Source organism: Piliocolobus tephrosceles, chromosome 1 (genome assembly GCF_002776525.5).
Source record: "Piliocolobus tephrosceles isolate RC106 chromosome 1, ASM277652v3, whole genome shotgun sequence".
NCBI classification, from domain to species: domain Eukaryota; kingdom Metazoa; phylum Chordata; class Mammalia; order Primates; family Cercopithecidae; genus Piliocolobus; species Piliocolobus tephrosceles.
In genome coordinates this window covers 16,617,832-16,632,636 of record NC_045434.1, presented here as the reverse complement: position 1 = coordinate 16,632,636, position 14,805 = coordinate 16,617,832, and the positions used below count along the sequence as shown (strand labels likewise).

At 42.2% G+C, this 14,805-nt stretch overlaps 1 protein-coding gene across 1 annotated transcript in view; it reads left to right on the top strand.

The window, feature by feature from the left end:
* DISC1 (DISC1 scaffold protein) overlaps positions 1-14,805 on the top strand; it is a 406,407-nt gene that overhangs the window by 231,334 nt on the left and 160,268 nt on the right. The window lies entirely within an intron of this gene.

The window sequence follows — 14,805 nt, the reverse complement described above, 5'->3', positions numbered from 1 at the left end:
TCTTTTTTTTTTTTTTTTTTTTTTTTTTTTGAGATGGAGTCTTGCTCTGTCACCCAGGCTGGAGTGCAGTGGCTGGATCTCAGCTCACTGCAAGCTCCTCCTCTCGGGTTCATGCCATTCTCCTGCCTCAGCCTCCCGAGTAGTTGGGACTACAGGCGCCAGCCACCTCGCCCGGCTAGTTTTTGGTATTTTTTTAGTAGAGACGGGGTTTCACCGTGTTAGCCAGGATGGTCTCGATCTCCTGACCTCGTGATCCGCCCGTCTCGGCCTCCCAAAGTGCTGGGATTACAGGCTTGAGCCACCGCGCCCGGCCCTACCACTTTCTCTTTTCTTTTGCATTTTGACTGAGTTTTTCTTCTTAAGAAAACAAGAAGCACCAGTAGATGATGGAGAGCATGAGTGCTAGAGAGTGAGGAAGCCTGGGCTCTCCTGCCAGATTCTGTGTTAGTCGAAAACTGAGGACTTGGAGGGTTGATGAGCCGAGCTTTCTGTTGGGGCTCCTCTTTCCTGTCCATGTATTGTTCCAGCAGTACAAAGTTTGTCAGTCAGAGAGAATGTGGGCTCCCATGGCAAGGTGGCTGCCAGTTTTCATACTCTGTAAAAGGCTTAGTGATGGAAGGAGATTAAATTTAATGCTTTAACGTGGATTTAGGTAGAGATCTTGTACCACAGAAAATTGGAAATCGAGGGTGAAAAACTGAGAAATGGAGTGATGTCTTTTTCTTCCATACAATTTAATATTTGCAAACTAAATTAACTCTAAATAGTTTAGGGTTTTATTGCAGAAATCTATAAAACTTTAAAAAATCTTAGCATTTGATTGATTTTTCTGGTTTATGAAAAACTGACAATACTCTAAGCCAAAGACACATTCAACATAATAATGCAGGTTGTGTATCCCTTATCTAAAATGTCTGGGATGAGAAGTGTTTTAGATCTAGGATTTTTTTTTTTTTTTTGAATATTTGCTTATTTACCTGTTGAGCATCTCTAATCCAAAAAATCCAAAATCCAAAATGCTCCTATCAGCATTTCCTTTGAGCATCATGTTGGTGCTCAGAAAATAGTGGATTTTGAAGTATTTCAAATTTCAGATTTTTGGATTAGAGATGCTCAACCTATAAATCAAAAAAATATTTTGTGTAATGTCTTACCATGTGTGTGTTTGGAGCCTTCTCAGGGTTAAGCAGATATGAAAAGCCCACGTTTTCAGGAAAGAATTTAAGAAAATAAAGGGCTAACATTTTTTCCCTCCTAGCTTCATGTCATAATATTTTTGCCTGCTGCAGAGTCAATTCATTTCTATCTTCAGACTTACCACTATCAGGCATTTTCCATTCCCCACATTTCTCATTTTTTGTTATCTTTTTGCACTTGCAAAAACTGAAATTTGGCTTGAATGAGACACATTTCCCTACCCTTTATCTCTCACTGATTCATTCCGTGAATTGGGGCAAATCTTTCTAATCTAAGCCAGTTTCATCCTCTTGCTATAGAGTAACCTGTGCCAGCAGAGCCCTGTGTGGGATGAGTTTGGCAGAATTGCAGACTGCGTTTTTGGGCCTAGCAGCTGAAGATGATTCTGTCCTTCATCAATTTTTTTTTTCCCCCTAAGGGCACTTTTGCCTTCAAATGGTATTGGTAAAAACAATCTTATTTTTTTCTATTTCCTTTATCTAAAGAGAGTCTTTAACTTAGTTTTGTTCTGTTCCTGTGAATGTCGGTACAGGAAAGTCCTTGAAGAACATCGGAAACAGGAGCTTCATCTGGGCTCTGTGACGGTGCCATTGTATGAACTGAAATCCATCAGGGTGGGACTGGTTATCTGTCTAACAAAGATGCCATGAAACATGATTGAGAGTGTCCTTCGGGTGGAGTGCTTCTTACATTTTGGGGTTAAGAGCCTTTTCTGTCATTGTTTTTATTATTATTTATTTATTTTTATTAGAGATGGGGACTTGCTACGTTGACCACACTGGTCTTGAACTCCTAGCCTCAAGCGATCCTCCCACCTTGGCCTCCCAAAGTGCTGAGATTACAGGTGTGAGCCACTGCACCCAGACTCTGTCATTGATTTTGAGAAGTTTTTTCTTTTTTTTGGTTGTTGTAGTTTTGGAAGTTTTTTCTCAGAAAGGACATACTTGACTGAATTTTTCTCAGAGCCTAATTATTATTTAGTTATTTTTATTTATTTCTTTTTGATTTCACTACAGTAGCCACTATATCTTGAGTAATGTTTATCTTTTAACTTGCTTTATGTTTTGGTAGATCTTAATGATTATGCAATTTGATGATGCCATTCAATATCAAGGTCAGACCACAGCATGTACAAGAGGTTGCTGTCACGTGATATTTTTCCATTTTCATCTCTTAGTATGCTTTCTTATTTTTTGCATTGCTCATACAGTGAATGTTTTAAGAATCTGATTGAGATATCACCTCATAGTAGATAACTTTCCCATTAATGTTTGCTCACTCATCTGTAGGCCTAGGAAGCTTTATATCTATTTACAACAGTGACTAGGATCAATAGTGTGCTGTTAAATGTTTAGGAACCAGTTCTCCAGGAAAAAAAAGTTCTGATTGGCAACGTCTGGCCATTGGTGGGTGTAAATCTCCCACCATGGCTGATTTCCAGCTATTTCTGGTTTAACAAGTGGCTCACAAAAATTCTTGAAAGTCTATCAATTGGCTCTCACCAGGAGGATGGCTCTAGCACCCACCGTACCTGACAACAGTTTTATTACTTTACAGATGATAAAAAGCTTTATCATCGTTATTTCATTTCTGATTTACAAAACAACCCTGTAGAGTAGGTGGTGTTATACATGAGGCATCTGAGACTCAGAGGCCTAAGTGGCTGGAAATAGCTTCAGCAGCTATTATTAGGCAGAACAGCGATGGAATGCTGCCTCTGAGCTGAGCATTCTTGGTGTTCTCATCACTCATGGCAACTGTTTTCCATTGTGAGGATTCCCTTAGTGGTGTCATAATTGGACTCCAAAGGAGTGTACTCAAGAAATGACTACTTCAATGGTTTTCCATAGTTGTAGTAGGTAGTTTTTAGTTATTTGAGCATAAGAATAATAGTCTGCTTATGAAAGAACTTGGTAAATTTTTTTTTCTTCTGATTTTCAGACGCCATTTCTGTCTTGAAGTATCTGGGGTATGATTGCTTTGTAATATTTTGTTACTTAAGGATGGTATCTAGACAACCCTTAGTTAATGTTATAGAATCAGAACTAGAAGGACTTCTTCATTCTTCTTCACTTAGAGAGGATATAAGTGTCTCTGGCCATTTATTGGGTTAATAATGGTGACTTCAAGTGACCCAGGAAACATCTGGATATCTTTGTTGCACTTGGAAAGACATTTAGTTTGGTAATATTTTCCAATCAGGTGATCATTTCAAAATGACTTGCACCATGGAGTGCTGATGTGATGATGGCTGGAGATTTCATGTGTCAGGCACAGTTGGGAAAGCTTTATGAATATTAGTTTATTTCTCACCTTGAAGGTAGACATTGTTCTCAGTTTGTTGAAATTGAGGCTCATGTAAGTAAAAAATGCCCACCTTCATAGCGAATAAGTGACAGAGTTAGCCTGTGACTCTGCAAAGGACTTATATGGCTTTCATGTAATAAAGTCGATATCCCATTTTGGTAATAAAAGGGATAATAAAAGACCAACATGTCTTCATTAGCTTATAGATAAGCTCCAAGTTTCAGCACGTGCATAGTTTGTAATGTCTTCACAGGGTCTGCAGGCTCATTGCCATGAAAATATTGAACTAACAAGAATTTAGTTTTAATTGACATATAAAACATTCTTTTTTTTTTTTTGAGATGGAGTCTTACTCTGTTGCCCAGGCTGGTGTGCTGTGGTGCGATCTTGGCTCACTGAGGTCTCTGCCTCCTGGGTTTAAGTGATTTACCACCTCAGCCCCTACAGTTGCTGGGACTACAGGTACCCCCCACCATGCCTGGCTAATTTATATTTTTAGTAGAGAAGGGGTTTCACCATGTTGGCCAGGCTGGTCTCGAACTCCTGGCCTCAATCAATCTGCTTGCATTGGCCTCCCAAACTGCTGGAATTACAGACGTGAGCCACTGTGCTCGGCCTAAAACATTCTTTTAACAAAAGCATAGTTTTATGTTGAATTCAGGTAGATTCGAACCATTGCTTTTAATAAGACAATATGCTTTCTTTCAGACTCTTGGGTTAGATTGAACTTCTCCTAAAACTGTCGTGGGACGGACTGCAACTTCTTTCCATTATCAGAATCTCTAGGCGAGTTGATCCATTTCTTTGCCCTGGGCTTTTTGAGAAAGTAGGGTAATGAGTCCCTGGTTTCTCATCTCCGTAAGGATGAAAGGATGCTGGAGCCAAGGTCTAGTCTACTCCCAGTCCCTCGTGGCACAATGTGGAGGAAAAGCACCAGTGTAGATCAGAAGTCCATGAGCGGAAACTCAGAATCAAAGCCGGTATTCAATTCTTCCTTTTCTTGGAGGAAATCACTGTGTCCCCTGAAGAGAAAAATGCCCTTTGCTCTTGCGCTGGGAGTTCTGTTTAGTGCTTTTGCACACGAAAGGGCTGTACTGGCTGGCACTGTAGACATTTTTTTATGAAAATCTTTTTCATAAATCCTTTTGCAGAGTATAGCCAGCTAGCAGTGTATGAACACTTAAGATTAAACATAGTTTTTGTCACACAAAGTTAACAATAGAAACACATGCAACTCATCCTTTATAAAACGCTACTTGTAATTTTCCATTATTCTCATTTCTGAGGGCAAATTTTCAGATGAAAACAGAAAGGAATTTTAGAAGTTTTCATTTTTTTTTCTACATCAGGCTTCCCTATATCTCGTCTGTATAACAAGTACCTTGATCTTTCATTTATAAGAGTTTCAGTTATAAGAGGCTCATATGCGTTGCCTCCGTTTTCTATATATTGATGGTGTCATTAGAAAACCTGAGGGGGTGGACTGGGCGCGGTGGATCACGCCTGTAATCCCAGCACTTTGGGAGGCAGAGGCAGGTGGATCACAAGGTCAGGAGATGGAGACCATCCTAGCTAACACAGTGAAGCCCCATCTCTACTAAAAATACAAAAAATTAGCAGGGTGTGGTGGTGGTCGCCAGTAGTCCCAGCTATGTGGGAGGCTGAGGCAGCAGAATGGTGTGAACCTGGGAGGCAGAGCTTGCAGTGAGCTGAGGTCACACCACTGTACTCAAGCCTGGGCGACAGGGAGACACGTCTCAAAAAAAAAAGAAAAAAAGAAAAAAATTCTGAGGGAGTGGACACCATTTTTTGGTACTGAATGACGTAATGACCATTTAGAAAGAAAGGATAGATGTTAAGAAGGCTTCCTTATACAAAAATTCTTGTATATTGTTCCTTCCAATTTTATTTTTGTTTTGATATATAAAATCCTATGTTCAATCTCTCATCCTGAATATCAGGTTATCCCAGAAAGAGAAAGTAGCAGTCTAATTATTTTATTTGGTTGCATGGTAGTCTTAGTACAATTAAATCTCCTTTGAAAGTTTCTCAATTATGTAGTTACGAATAGTACCCCACACCACAGCTTGGTAGACCTGGAGCGGTATTGGGCTCAGGTCACAGAATGATTACTGAAGGACTTTAGAGATCACCTATTGAGTCCCTGTTTTAGAGAGGAGCAAGCAAAGGCCCAGAGAACTCATTCCATTTGCCGAGGTCTGACAAGTGCATAGGTGAGCTGGAGCCAGAACCCCATCTTTCGGTCTTCACTCGAGAGCTCTTTCCAAACAGATATGCTGACCTGGGAGTCTGACAATTGCTCTATGCTCCTGTTTCCTATCTGAAGTCCACATGTCTTTGTGGGGGGAGAGAATTGTCTGGTATCATTCGTTAATGCCCACTCTTCATGTTTGCCAAAGACCACCAAAACATTGGCCAGTGATTGTGTTACACTGGTTTGTTTATATGTCGGCTTTCAGTGATGCCAGAAAATCAAAAGGAGGTTAAGAAATCCCAGAGGTTCACCCAAGATGGGAGGCTAAACCTTCGTTGTATTATGAGTCTTAATTCAAGGTAAAATAATCTTTAGCCTAATAAACATTAGGTTGAGTTTTGAAAGTATAAACACTAATCTGTAGACTGACATCTATTTCCTTGGCAATATTGGTTATATCCATTAAATAATAACTCCTCATTCTCCCTTTCCCCAGCCTCTGGCAACCTCTGTTCTACTTTCTGTCTCTGAATTTGACTATTCTAGGTGCCTCATATAAGTGGAATCACATGACATTTGTCTTTTTGTGATACGATATCTTCTTTAAAAAGAAAATGAACAGAAACTTTCCATGAGAGAAGTCAGTTCTGCAGCCAGCATGCCTCTTAGTTCCATATTCATACAAGGCCCTCTTGGATGCTCAGCCTTTGGAGTTGGATATTATCTCAGAAGATATGGCAGCTTAGGAATCTGGTACTCTAAAAACAGATTTACAGGCACTAGATTTTTTGGTATATGTGTGTGGTCATTTTAGTCTTCCTGAAAGTGGTTGAGACCGGTATTTCTAGGCAGACTATAGTGCACATCATCCAGTTCTCTAAGTCTTGGATTGTCGATCTCATTGTCATGGCAAGAAGGGGCAGGGATTACTCAACTCATTACTCCTGTGCCCAGACCTCTGAGCTGGTGTGTGAGTGTGGCTCGGTGCCTTTCCCATAGCGCCCCACATCCCCCCAGGGCCCTGCAGAAAGTTCCTGCAAGTCCACCCCCTGCACACACAGGCAAAAAGAGCTTCCTATGGGAGCTGTTCTCCAGAAAAGACAGAAACCTGGGCCCTAGAGAACCAGAAGAATTAAATTCCAGTTTCAGCTCTGCCATTGAATAATTAGGCAACTGTAGGCAGTTCACTTTGCTCCTCTGGACCAGAGATTTCTCATCTACAAAATGAAAAACTTGGACTTAATTATCTCTGAAGACACTTCAAGCAGAAATGTAACAATTCTTTGATTTATTAAAAAAAAAATCAATGATAATGACCAACAGCTAACACTTATTACAAGGCTCCAGGCCCTTTCGAAGTCCTTAATATTTAATGTTCACTACTACCTTAGGATATAAGTATGTGATGCAGAGTTCTGGACACAGAGAAGTTAGTAACTTGCCCAAGGACAGCCTGCAGGACACAGCAATGTGATTTGAACCCAGAGGGTCTGACTTCAGCCCCCAACGCTCAACTACTATTAATTGAAAGGGCACTGAAGAGAAATGATGTCACAATAAAAAGAAAAAAAGAAAAGAAAGCATGTCTTCGACTTTCTAGCCGTCATGCTTTGTATGGATTCTTCTTTCAACCTTGATGAAAGGGTATAATTAATCTGTAATTAAAGTCATAATAGTTTCTTAAGACGAGGAAATGTTGTCGTTGCGGTTCTCTGAACACAAGAGGGCGCTGTGGCAAAGCTTACGGTCTGCGCATCCTCTGCCGCAGGAGGGTATAACTTCGTGGGACAAACTTCAAAAGAAAGATGCCATTTCTAAGACCTCATTTATCACCTCGGGATAGCCAGTCTTCATTCCTTTAAAATACAGAATAAAAATAACACATAAATCAACACAATTACATTCCTCCTTGATAGCATCACCAGTCTTCTTGAGGCCTGGTGTCAAACCTCTGCTTCAGTGTTACAGTATGGGGTGTGCATGCCTCCTTAATACCCACCTTGCTGGTGTGCTCCAGATGGCTGTCTTCTTAGCAGTAGATGGAATTAAGCACCATAATGAGGGATATTTTATTTAAATCTGCTTTAAAAAAATCTTCCATGACTTATTCACATGTCTGGTTAGCTATCACACTGTCATTCCATGTGATCGGAAATGAGAAAGATTTAAAGAAAGTAATTGTTTAACATGAATGGATGTACCTCTTTTGCTTCAGATGAGAATAGGCAGCACAGAAGAACTGGAGCTGATTCGTGGAAGGCTTCCCATAGCTAGACCCTGGAGGCTGTAAAAAGTGGTTTGGAACTGTGTTTAAAAAATAATAATAATAGAGGGAACAGTGAGGTACCCAGGAGGAGCGGAGAGCACCTGTTCCAGCCATGGGGGCATCCCCATCAGATACATAGATGCTCTTAATTAATTAGGCTGCTAGTAAACCCTCCTGAGTGTGCAGGACAGGAGGAATTCATTTTCAAGCTTTAAAAAAAATATGAGTCTTGGGCACACAGCCCTGTGGCCCATATGTTATTGTTGTGTTACCCATCAGTCAGCAGTTTTCCTCTCCTGTTGTTGATAGATCTTCCCATACAGTTAGATTTGTTTAGAAAGAAAAGTTTCAAGTCCTTGCAAATGATTATAAACTGAAGAACTGGAAACCCTGGTTAGGAAACAGTTGGAGCGCTATGTATGGCTTAATGAAAAGACACTGTCTCTTTAATCCGCCAAGGCTGAATCGTCAGCTTGGTTAAGACTATCTTTAAAAGGTGAGCAGAGCGCTTCAAACCTGGCTATTGGCAAGGGAGAGAAAAAAGCTGCCACCCTCCCCTTAGCGTTCCTCTGCTAATCTTCCATTTATATTGCAATGAGTGTGCTTTGGCGTTGAGTGCGTTTTAAAGCTCCTGCTTAGCTGGCTGGGGGACAAGAAAAAACAAAGCAAAACAAAACCTCAGAGGACACTCATGGCATTTTATGCCACCAGAGGCATAAAAAAATAAATAGTTATTTCTGCTTTTGAGAAGAAGCCACATGCATGTGGCTGGCATTCCAAGGTGGGCAAAGGAGAGCCCTCAGCAGCACCTGCCCCAAATCCTCCACTCTCCCCTCTTTAGATCGGAAGAGATTCTGCTTTCCTATCTTGTCTCCAGTTTTTACTCTTAGTCCTTATTTTGTCTATTTCCCCTTTCCTTTTCCACTCTGTCCTTAACTCCTTTTTCCCTCCTTCATCGTTTTCCTTTATTTTCTTTTTCATCTCTTTCTGTATTCCTTCTCAAGGGTGGTTTTGCTAGGCAATACTGAGCTCCAAGGCCATTGTCATGGAAGTTTCCAGTCCTGGGATGTGCTTAGACCAGCCTTTATGCATCCTCAAAACAGCTGGTAGCCTAATCAAACTTTATTTTTTTTTTCTCTTTGTGAGAGAGGTGAAGATGATAACACGAAATTAAATCTAGGGCCTTTAGAAAGAGTCAGCAAGCCAGGCGCAGTGGCTCGTGTCCATAATCCCAACACTTTGGGAGGCTGACCGGGGGGATCACTTGAGGCTAGGAGTTCAAGGCCAGGCTGGACAACAGAGTAAGACCTCATCTCTAAAAAAATAATACACACACACACACACACACACACACACACACACACACACACACACACGTATATATATATAATTAGCTGGGCATGATGGTAAGCAACCATAGTCCTGATCACTCAGGAGGCTAAGGCAGGCGGATTGCTCAAGCTCAGGAGTTTGAGGCTTCAGCAAGCTATCATGGTGCCACTGCACTCCAGCTTGTGTGACAGAGTAAGGCCCTGTGTCTGAAAAGGAAAAATAAAGAGTTACCGGTTATACATTTTTGAGAGGAGCAGTGGGGAAATGCAATCATGGGGTAATAATAATCAGGGCAAGAGCAGGGGTATGTACTGCCTCCCCACCCTGCTGCCCTGAATGCGAGGAAGAAGCCATGTTGCTGGACCCATAATGAGAAGCTTCAGAAGGTTGATAGAGAGTGCTGATCTTGAAGACATTTAGTCTGGGACACAGACTACATATCAGCATATCAAACATATCAACTTGCTTGAATGAATGAGTGAATGAATGAGTAAATGAGTGAATGAATGAGTGATTGAATGAGTGAATGAATGAATGAATGAATTAGTGTATGAATGAGTGAATGAAAAGTAATGAAGGAAGCAGATGGTTGTATTTGAGAGAAGAATATGCCTGAAAGATATACGACCACAGGGGAGCCTCTCTTGTCTTCACAGATATTTAACTTAGGAACAGACTTGCTAGTTGTCTTGAGTGTGAAGTGCAAAAAGTAAAAATGGCCCTTAACAAAAATATAAGTCAGGCCTGTGTTAGAGATGACAAGGATGAAGACCTTTATGATGATCCATTTCCACTTAATGAATAGTGTCTTAGTCCATTTTGTGTTGCTATAATGGAACAATTGTGGCTGGGGAATTTACAAAGAAAATAAGTTCATTTGGTGCATGGTTCTGTAGGCTATACAAGAAGCATGACACTGGCATCTGCATCTAGTGAGGGCCTCTCTCTCTTGTTTCCTCTCTGGCCATGTGATCTCTGGCCAGAGAGGAAGCAAGAAAGAGGGGAGGTGCCAGGCATTTCTTAACAACAAGCTCTCTGGGGGAACTAATAGAGTGAGGATCCATTCACCCCTGAGGGAGAGTATTAATCTGTTCAAGAGTGATCTGCACCTATGCCTCAAACACTGCTCACTGGGCTCCACCTTAAACATTGGGGAGCAAATCTGAACATTAGGTTTGGAGGGGCCAAGTATCTAAACCATAGCAGAGTCTCTTTGTGATGATCTTGAGATGAAATTGTTTGGGCCTTGTTCCTGAGAGGGGTCTTACCTTATTCAACAGTCACATTTTTTCCTAGATAAAATTTGTACTATCCTTTAGACCTGGGGAGAGCCCATGTCTGAAAAGCAGAACACAGAGCTGAACTTTAAACAGGAAAAAGCTAGCTAAGGGACTACCTCTGGGGGCATTACTTGAGCCTGTAGGCAGTGGTTACAGGAGATCTGAGGGTACGGGGGGCCTAGAGACAGGTCAGTTCTTAGGGTGGGGCAGGATACAAGAAAGGGAGAGTGAGGAAGGCTCAGAAGACGAGGTTTGAACACTTGGCCACCATTTTGCCTGGGATCATCAGGAGAAGCTCCTGATATGGGAACATCACTCCCAGGCAGGACACCCAGAGGCAAAGGCCAATATGCTCTATTTAGTAAGAAGGCGAGATAAGGGCCAGAGTGATAAGGGCATGGAGCCCCATGGGCATCCAATTAAATGGTCAGAGTAAAACTGATGGACCACTACAATTTAAAGTCCTTTCTTAGATGAGCTAGGCAAAAGGTTCTCATTAGAGATACCTGTCTTCCCCTCTTTTCCCTATAATGCATCCAACGATCTCAGGTGTGATAGATTCGTAGCTTGTGATAAGTAGTTGGCCAACGTGTGCTGGCTTCTGTGACCTGCATCTCTGAGGGGCCTGAGCTGTCTGTTGGTGTTATCCTGAGCTCATGGTGGGAAGGCGGCTGGACCAGGGTGTGCTGCCCAGCTGTGGCTGCATCAGTTTTCATAAGGCTTCAGCTTGATCAGTGCAACATGAACTGTGGCATGTTAGGGGCCTGGGAGATTGACAGCCCCCTAGAAAGCCCTCAAAACATGGTCAAGAAGACAAACAAGAATGTTAGACGTATCATCACTATTGCCAGCCTATTAACCTATTACAAACTCTATTTTTAGAGATTAGCCATTAGTGTTTCCTTCCAAAATTATTATGCTGTTGTCATTTCCTCCACAAACTGAGATATACCTGGTGACATGACTTAATTTAAAAACTAATTTAGATTATATTTTAAAGAATAAATATTTTCTGCAAAGTTATCTGATTTTCGAACGATCATGACTTGAATTTTGCTCTAGTAGTGCACTTTCTGAGAATAAATGGGGATCTCAGTTTTGTAGTATGTACCCAGCATTTTTCTTCTTCCAGCTATTGGGGGTGCACTGTTGGGAATGTGGTGGGGGCTGGACCTGTGTGGAACGGGGCAGATGCTGTGTGCAGGTCTCTACTTCTCAAAGGAGCTTCAAAGCTGACGGCACTCATTGATGCAGCAAGCCCGGGGCCTTGTGATGTTCCCTTTCTTGTTGGTTGGTGCTGGAAAGTCTAGAGTCACAGACTCCTTTTGGACTAGGCTATAAATGCATATACACTTTGCAGAGCATTGCCTATTAGTCACCGTTCTCTCCTCAGAGTGTAGGCAGGTTTCGAGGGCAACACCTAATGTGGGAAGAGAGAATAGAAGGTTCAGGGTATTTCTAGAGGGAAGAGACCCATTCTAGGCAGAGGGAGAAGGATAGGGAAGTGGTTTGGGGGAGTATCACAATTATCCTTACTTTAATTAATACATTTCTTTGGACGGCACCAACAGCGAACACAGCTACACCCTCTTCTGCCCATAGTGCTAAGAGCGTGTTCTCTTTGACTAGAATTGTCCCATCGATGGTGGAAGTGCAGTTGAATTCAAACGATCTGTGGCTGGTGGCTTTTATTCCTGAAGTTCAAGTATAGACAACCCTCTTAGCGGGTTCTACCATAGTTAGCTAACCGTGTGTTAACCTCCACCTCTTTGTCTTCTGTCTTAAAGGAAGTCAGTCCACCCTAAACTGCGGCCTCTCATGTGCACCTGTCTGTGGAGGGTGTGATTTTCCGCAGCCTTTGGGTCTCTATAATGTTTGAATTTGCTTTCGGGGTGCATGTGTGTGGTATATGTGGTGTGGGGTCAGGGGTGGTGAGACCAGCTCTAAAATGTTTCCAGGGCCACTCGGTGGCACTGTGGCCAGATCCTGCATGTGGCATTTCCCAACAACTCTTTCTGGTCTCTGTCTCACCTGTTGTAATTCAAAGGAGAGCCATGGACTGTGTGCGCTCGATTCACCGTCAGAGACTGGAGAGTCCCAGCTCTCTACCAGAGCGGACACCTGGACTTCCTCTGGCTTTCTCTAGGGGACTCTGCACTAGAACAGTTCTGTGGGCAGCGGCAGGAAGCCTTCAGTTAGTGAACAGCGTGAAGATAGCCTGATGCATGCGAGGCGCGGGGATGTGATTGCCTGGGCAGATCAATACCTCTATGTCAAAAACGAGAACTTTCACTTCAGTACTTGATCACTCAGTCCCTTCTACATTGGCTTTCTTTCATTCTTTGTTTTTTTTTTTTTTAATCTCCCATCGTAGTAATGAAAAAAATGTACGTGTCATGTGGTTCTTTTGTAAGGTTATTTCTCTCCATTTGCTTGAAAACTTTCTTATTACTCGTAACTCCTTTTACTGATTTAATGAAACCAAATGTCCTGAAAGTCCAACCCTGATCTAGTGATACCTGCGCTCTCTAGGTCCCTAAAAGACCCCACAGTCTGATGCTTCGGCTGCAGACAGAGTCGCAGAGATTCTTCAGCTTTAAAGTGTCTACATCAGAGTTTGGAAAATGCCTTTCTAGGACTGAAGTTGTAGCTGTTTCCTAGACTTCTGTTTATTTTCCATTTCTTTACCCACTCCTGTTTGAAATTCTGCTGTTGTTTGCATACTGTTTGCCTTTATGTCCCTCTTTCCATCTGTTCTTTAAAAAAAAAACCAACTGAGTTTTATTTTAAACCAATCCAGATGACAGGCACACAGTCTTCACAATGCTTTGGAAACCAGTTGAAGAAAATTCTCATTAAATTACTCATCCACTCAACTTGTTTTCCATACCTGATCTATTGTTGGGGTGCCTGCCTGTTTTCAAGACAAGTGCATATTTCAGAGGCAGGCTCCTTTTACCCCAGATAAGCCATTATTTAAGAAATTGGCTTTGACATACACTTTCAGTTTTAATTTTTCCTTTTGCATTCTGAAATAATCTCCGGTTGCATGTAGCTTCCCACTACCTCATATAAAGATGTATTCCAGGCGTCCATCAGCAGTTTGTCTATTCCACGAAGAAGACATTGCAGTGGAAGAAGATGGTGGGAGGCCTGAGGTCCTTTCTGTGCAGCCCTGCAAGGGCCTTCACCTCCAGGGCCTAATCTCACAAGCACCGACTCTGCGCCCAGATTTCCCACAAGATCTTCTATTGTAAAGTGGTCACGTTAAGGAGACCTTGGGAAGAACAAACCCATTATCTGATACTGAGTCACTGTGAAAGATTTGGGAGTCTTTCCCATCAGTGCCCCGGTAAGAGAGGCAGAAGAGGATCATGCGAGGCTACTAATCTCCGTTTCAAAGCCATGAAGAGGTCGATTTATAGTAGGGCTGCAGATCAGAAGCAAAGCGGACTTCAGCCTGATAGCAGTCAAAAGACTTGTGTTTCAGCCCCTTTCTATGATGTCCTTTGACTAGCGCCTCTTCGTATGTCCCTCCCCTGCATTCCATAGCATTGGGTCTTATACAAGGCACCAATTAGTGATTTGAAAACCAAAGTGAATAGAGTACTTATAAAATCTGGTGGTGCACTCACAAGAGGAAATGAGTTGGGAGGGTTTAGGAATTGTAAGGACAAGTTTACTGATGAGAAGGCAGGAGGAATATCGTTAAGGAAAATTCAGATGACACATTTCCAACCGTCAAGGAAAATGGGTTCAACCTCATAATTAGATCATTCCTGCAGAGCCGAGGAACTGCAGAAGGCATGGATCTTCACTGCCATGGGAGACGGAGTCTAAGAAGAGAAAGTTGTCAGAGGGGTTCTGTGTGGAAAATGTAATTGGAATCCCCAAATTATGACTTCTATCATTGGAAGAGGGCATCTTAAATAATTTTTTTTTTTTTTTTTGAGACAGAATCTTGCTCTGTTGCCCAGGCTGAAGGCTGAAGTGCAGTGGCGTGATCTCGGCTCACTGCCACCTCTGCCTCCCGGGTTCAAGCAATTCTCCTGCCTCAGCCTCCGAGTAGCTGGGACTACAGGCATGCACCACCACGCCCAGCTACTTTTTATATTTTTAGTAGAGATGGAGTTTCACTATGTTGGCCAGGCTTGTCTTGAACTCCTGACCTTAGGTGATCTGCCTGCCTGTCGGCCTCCCAAAGTGCT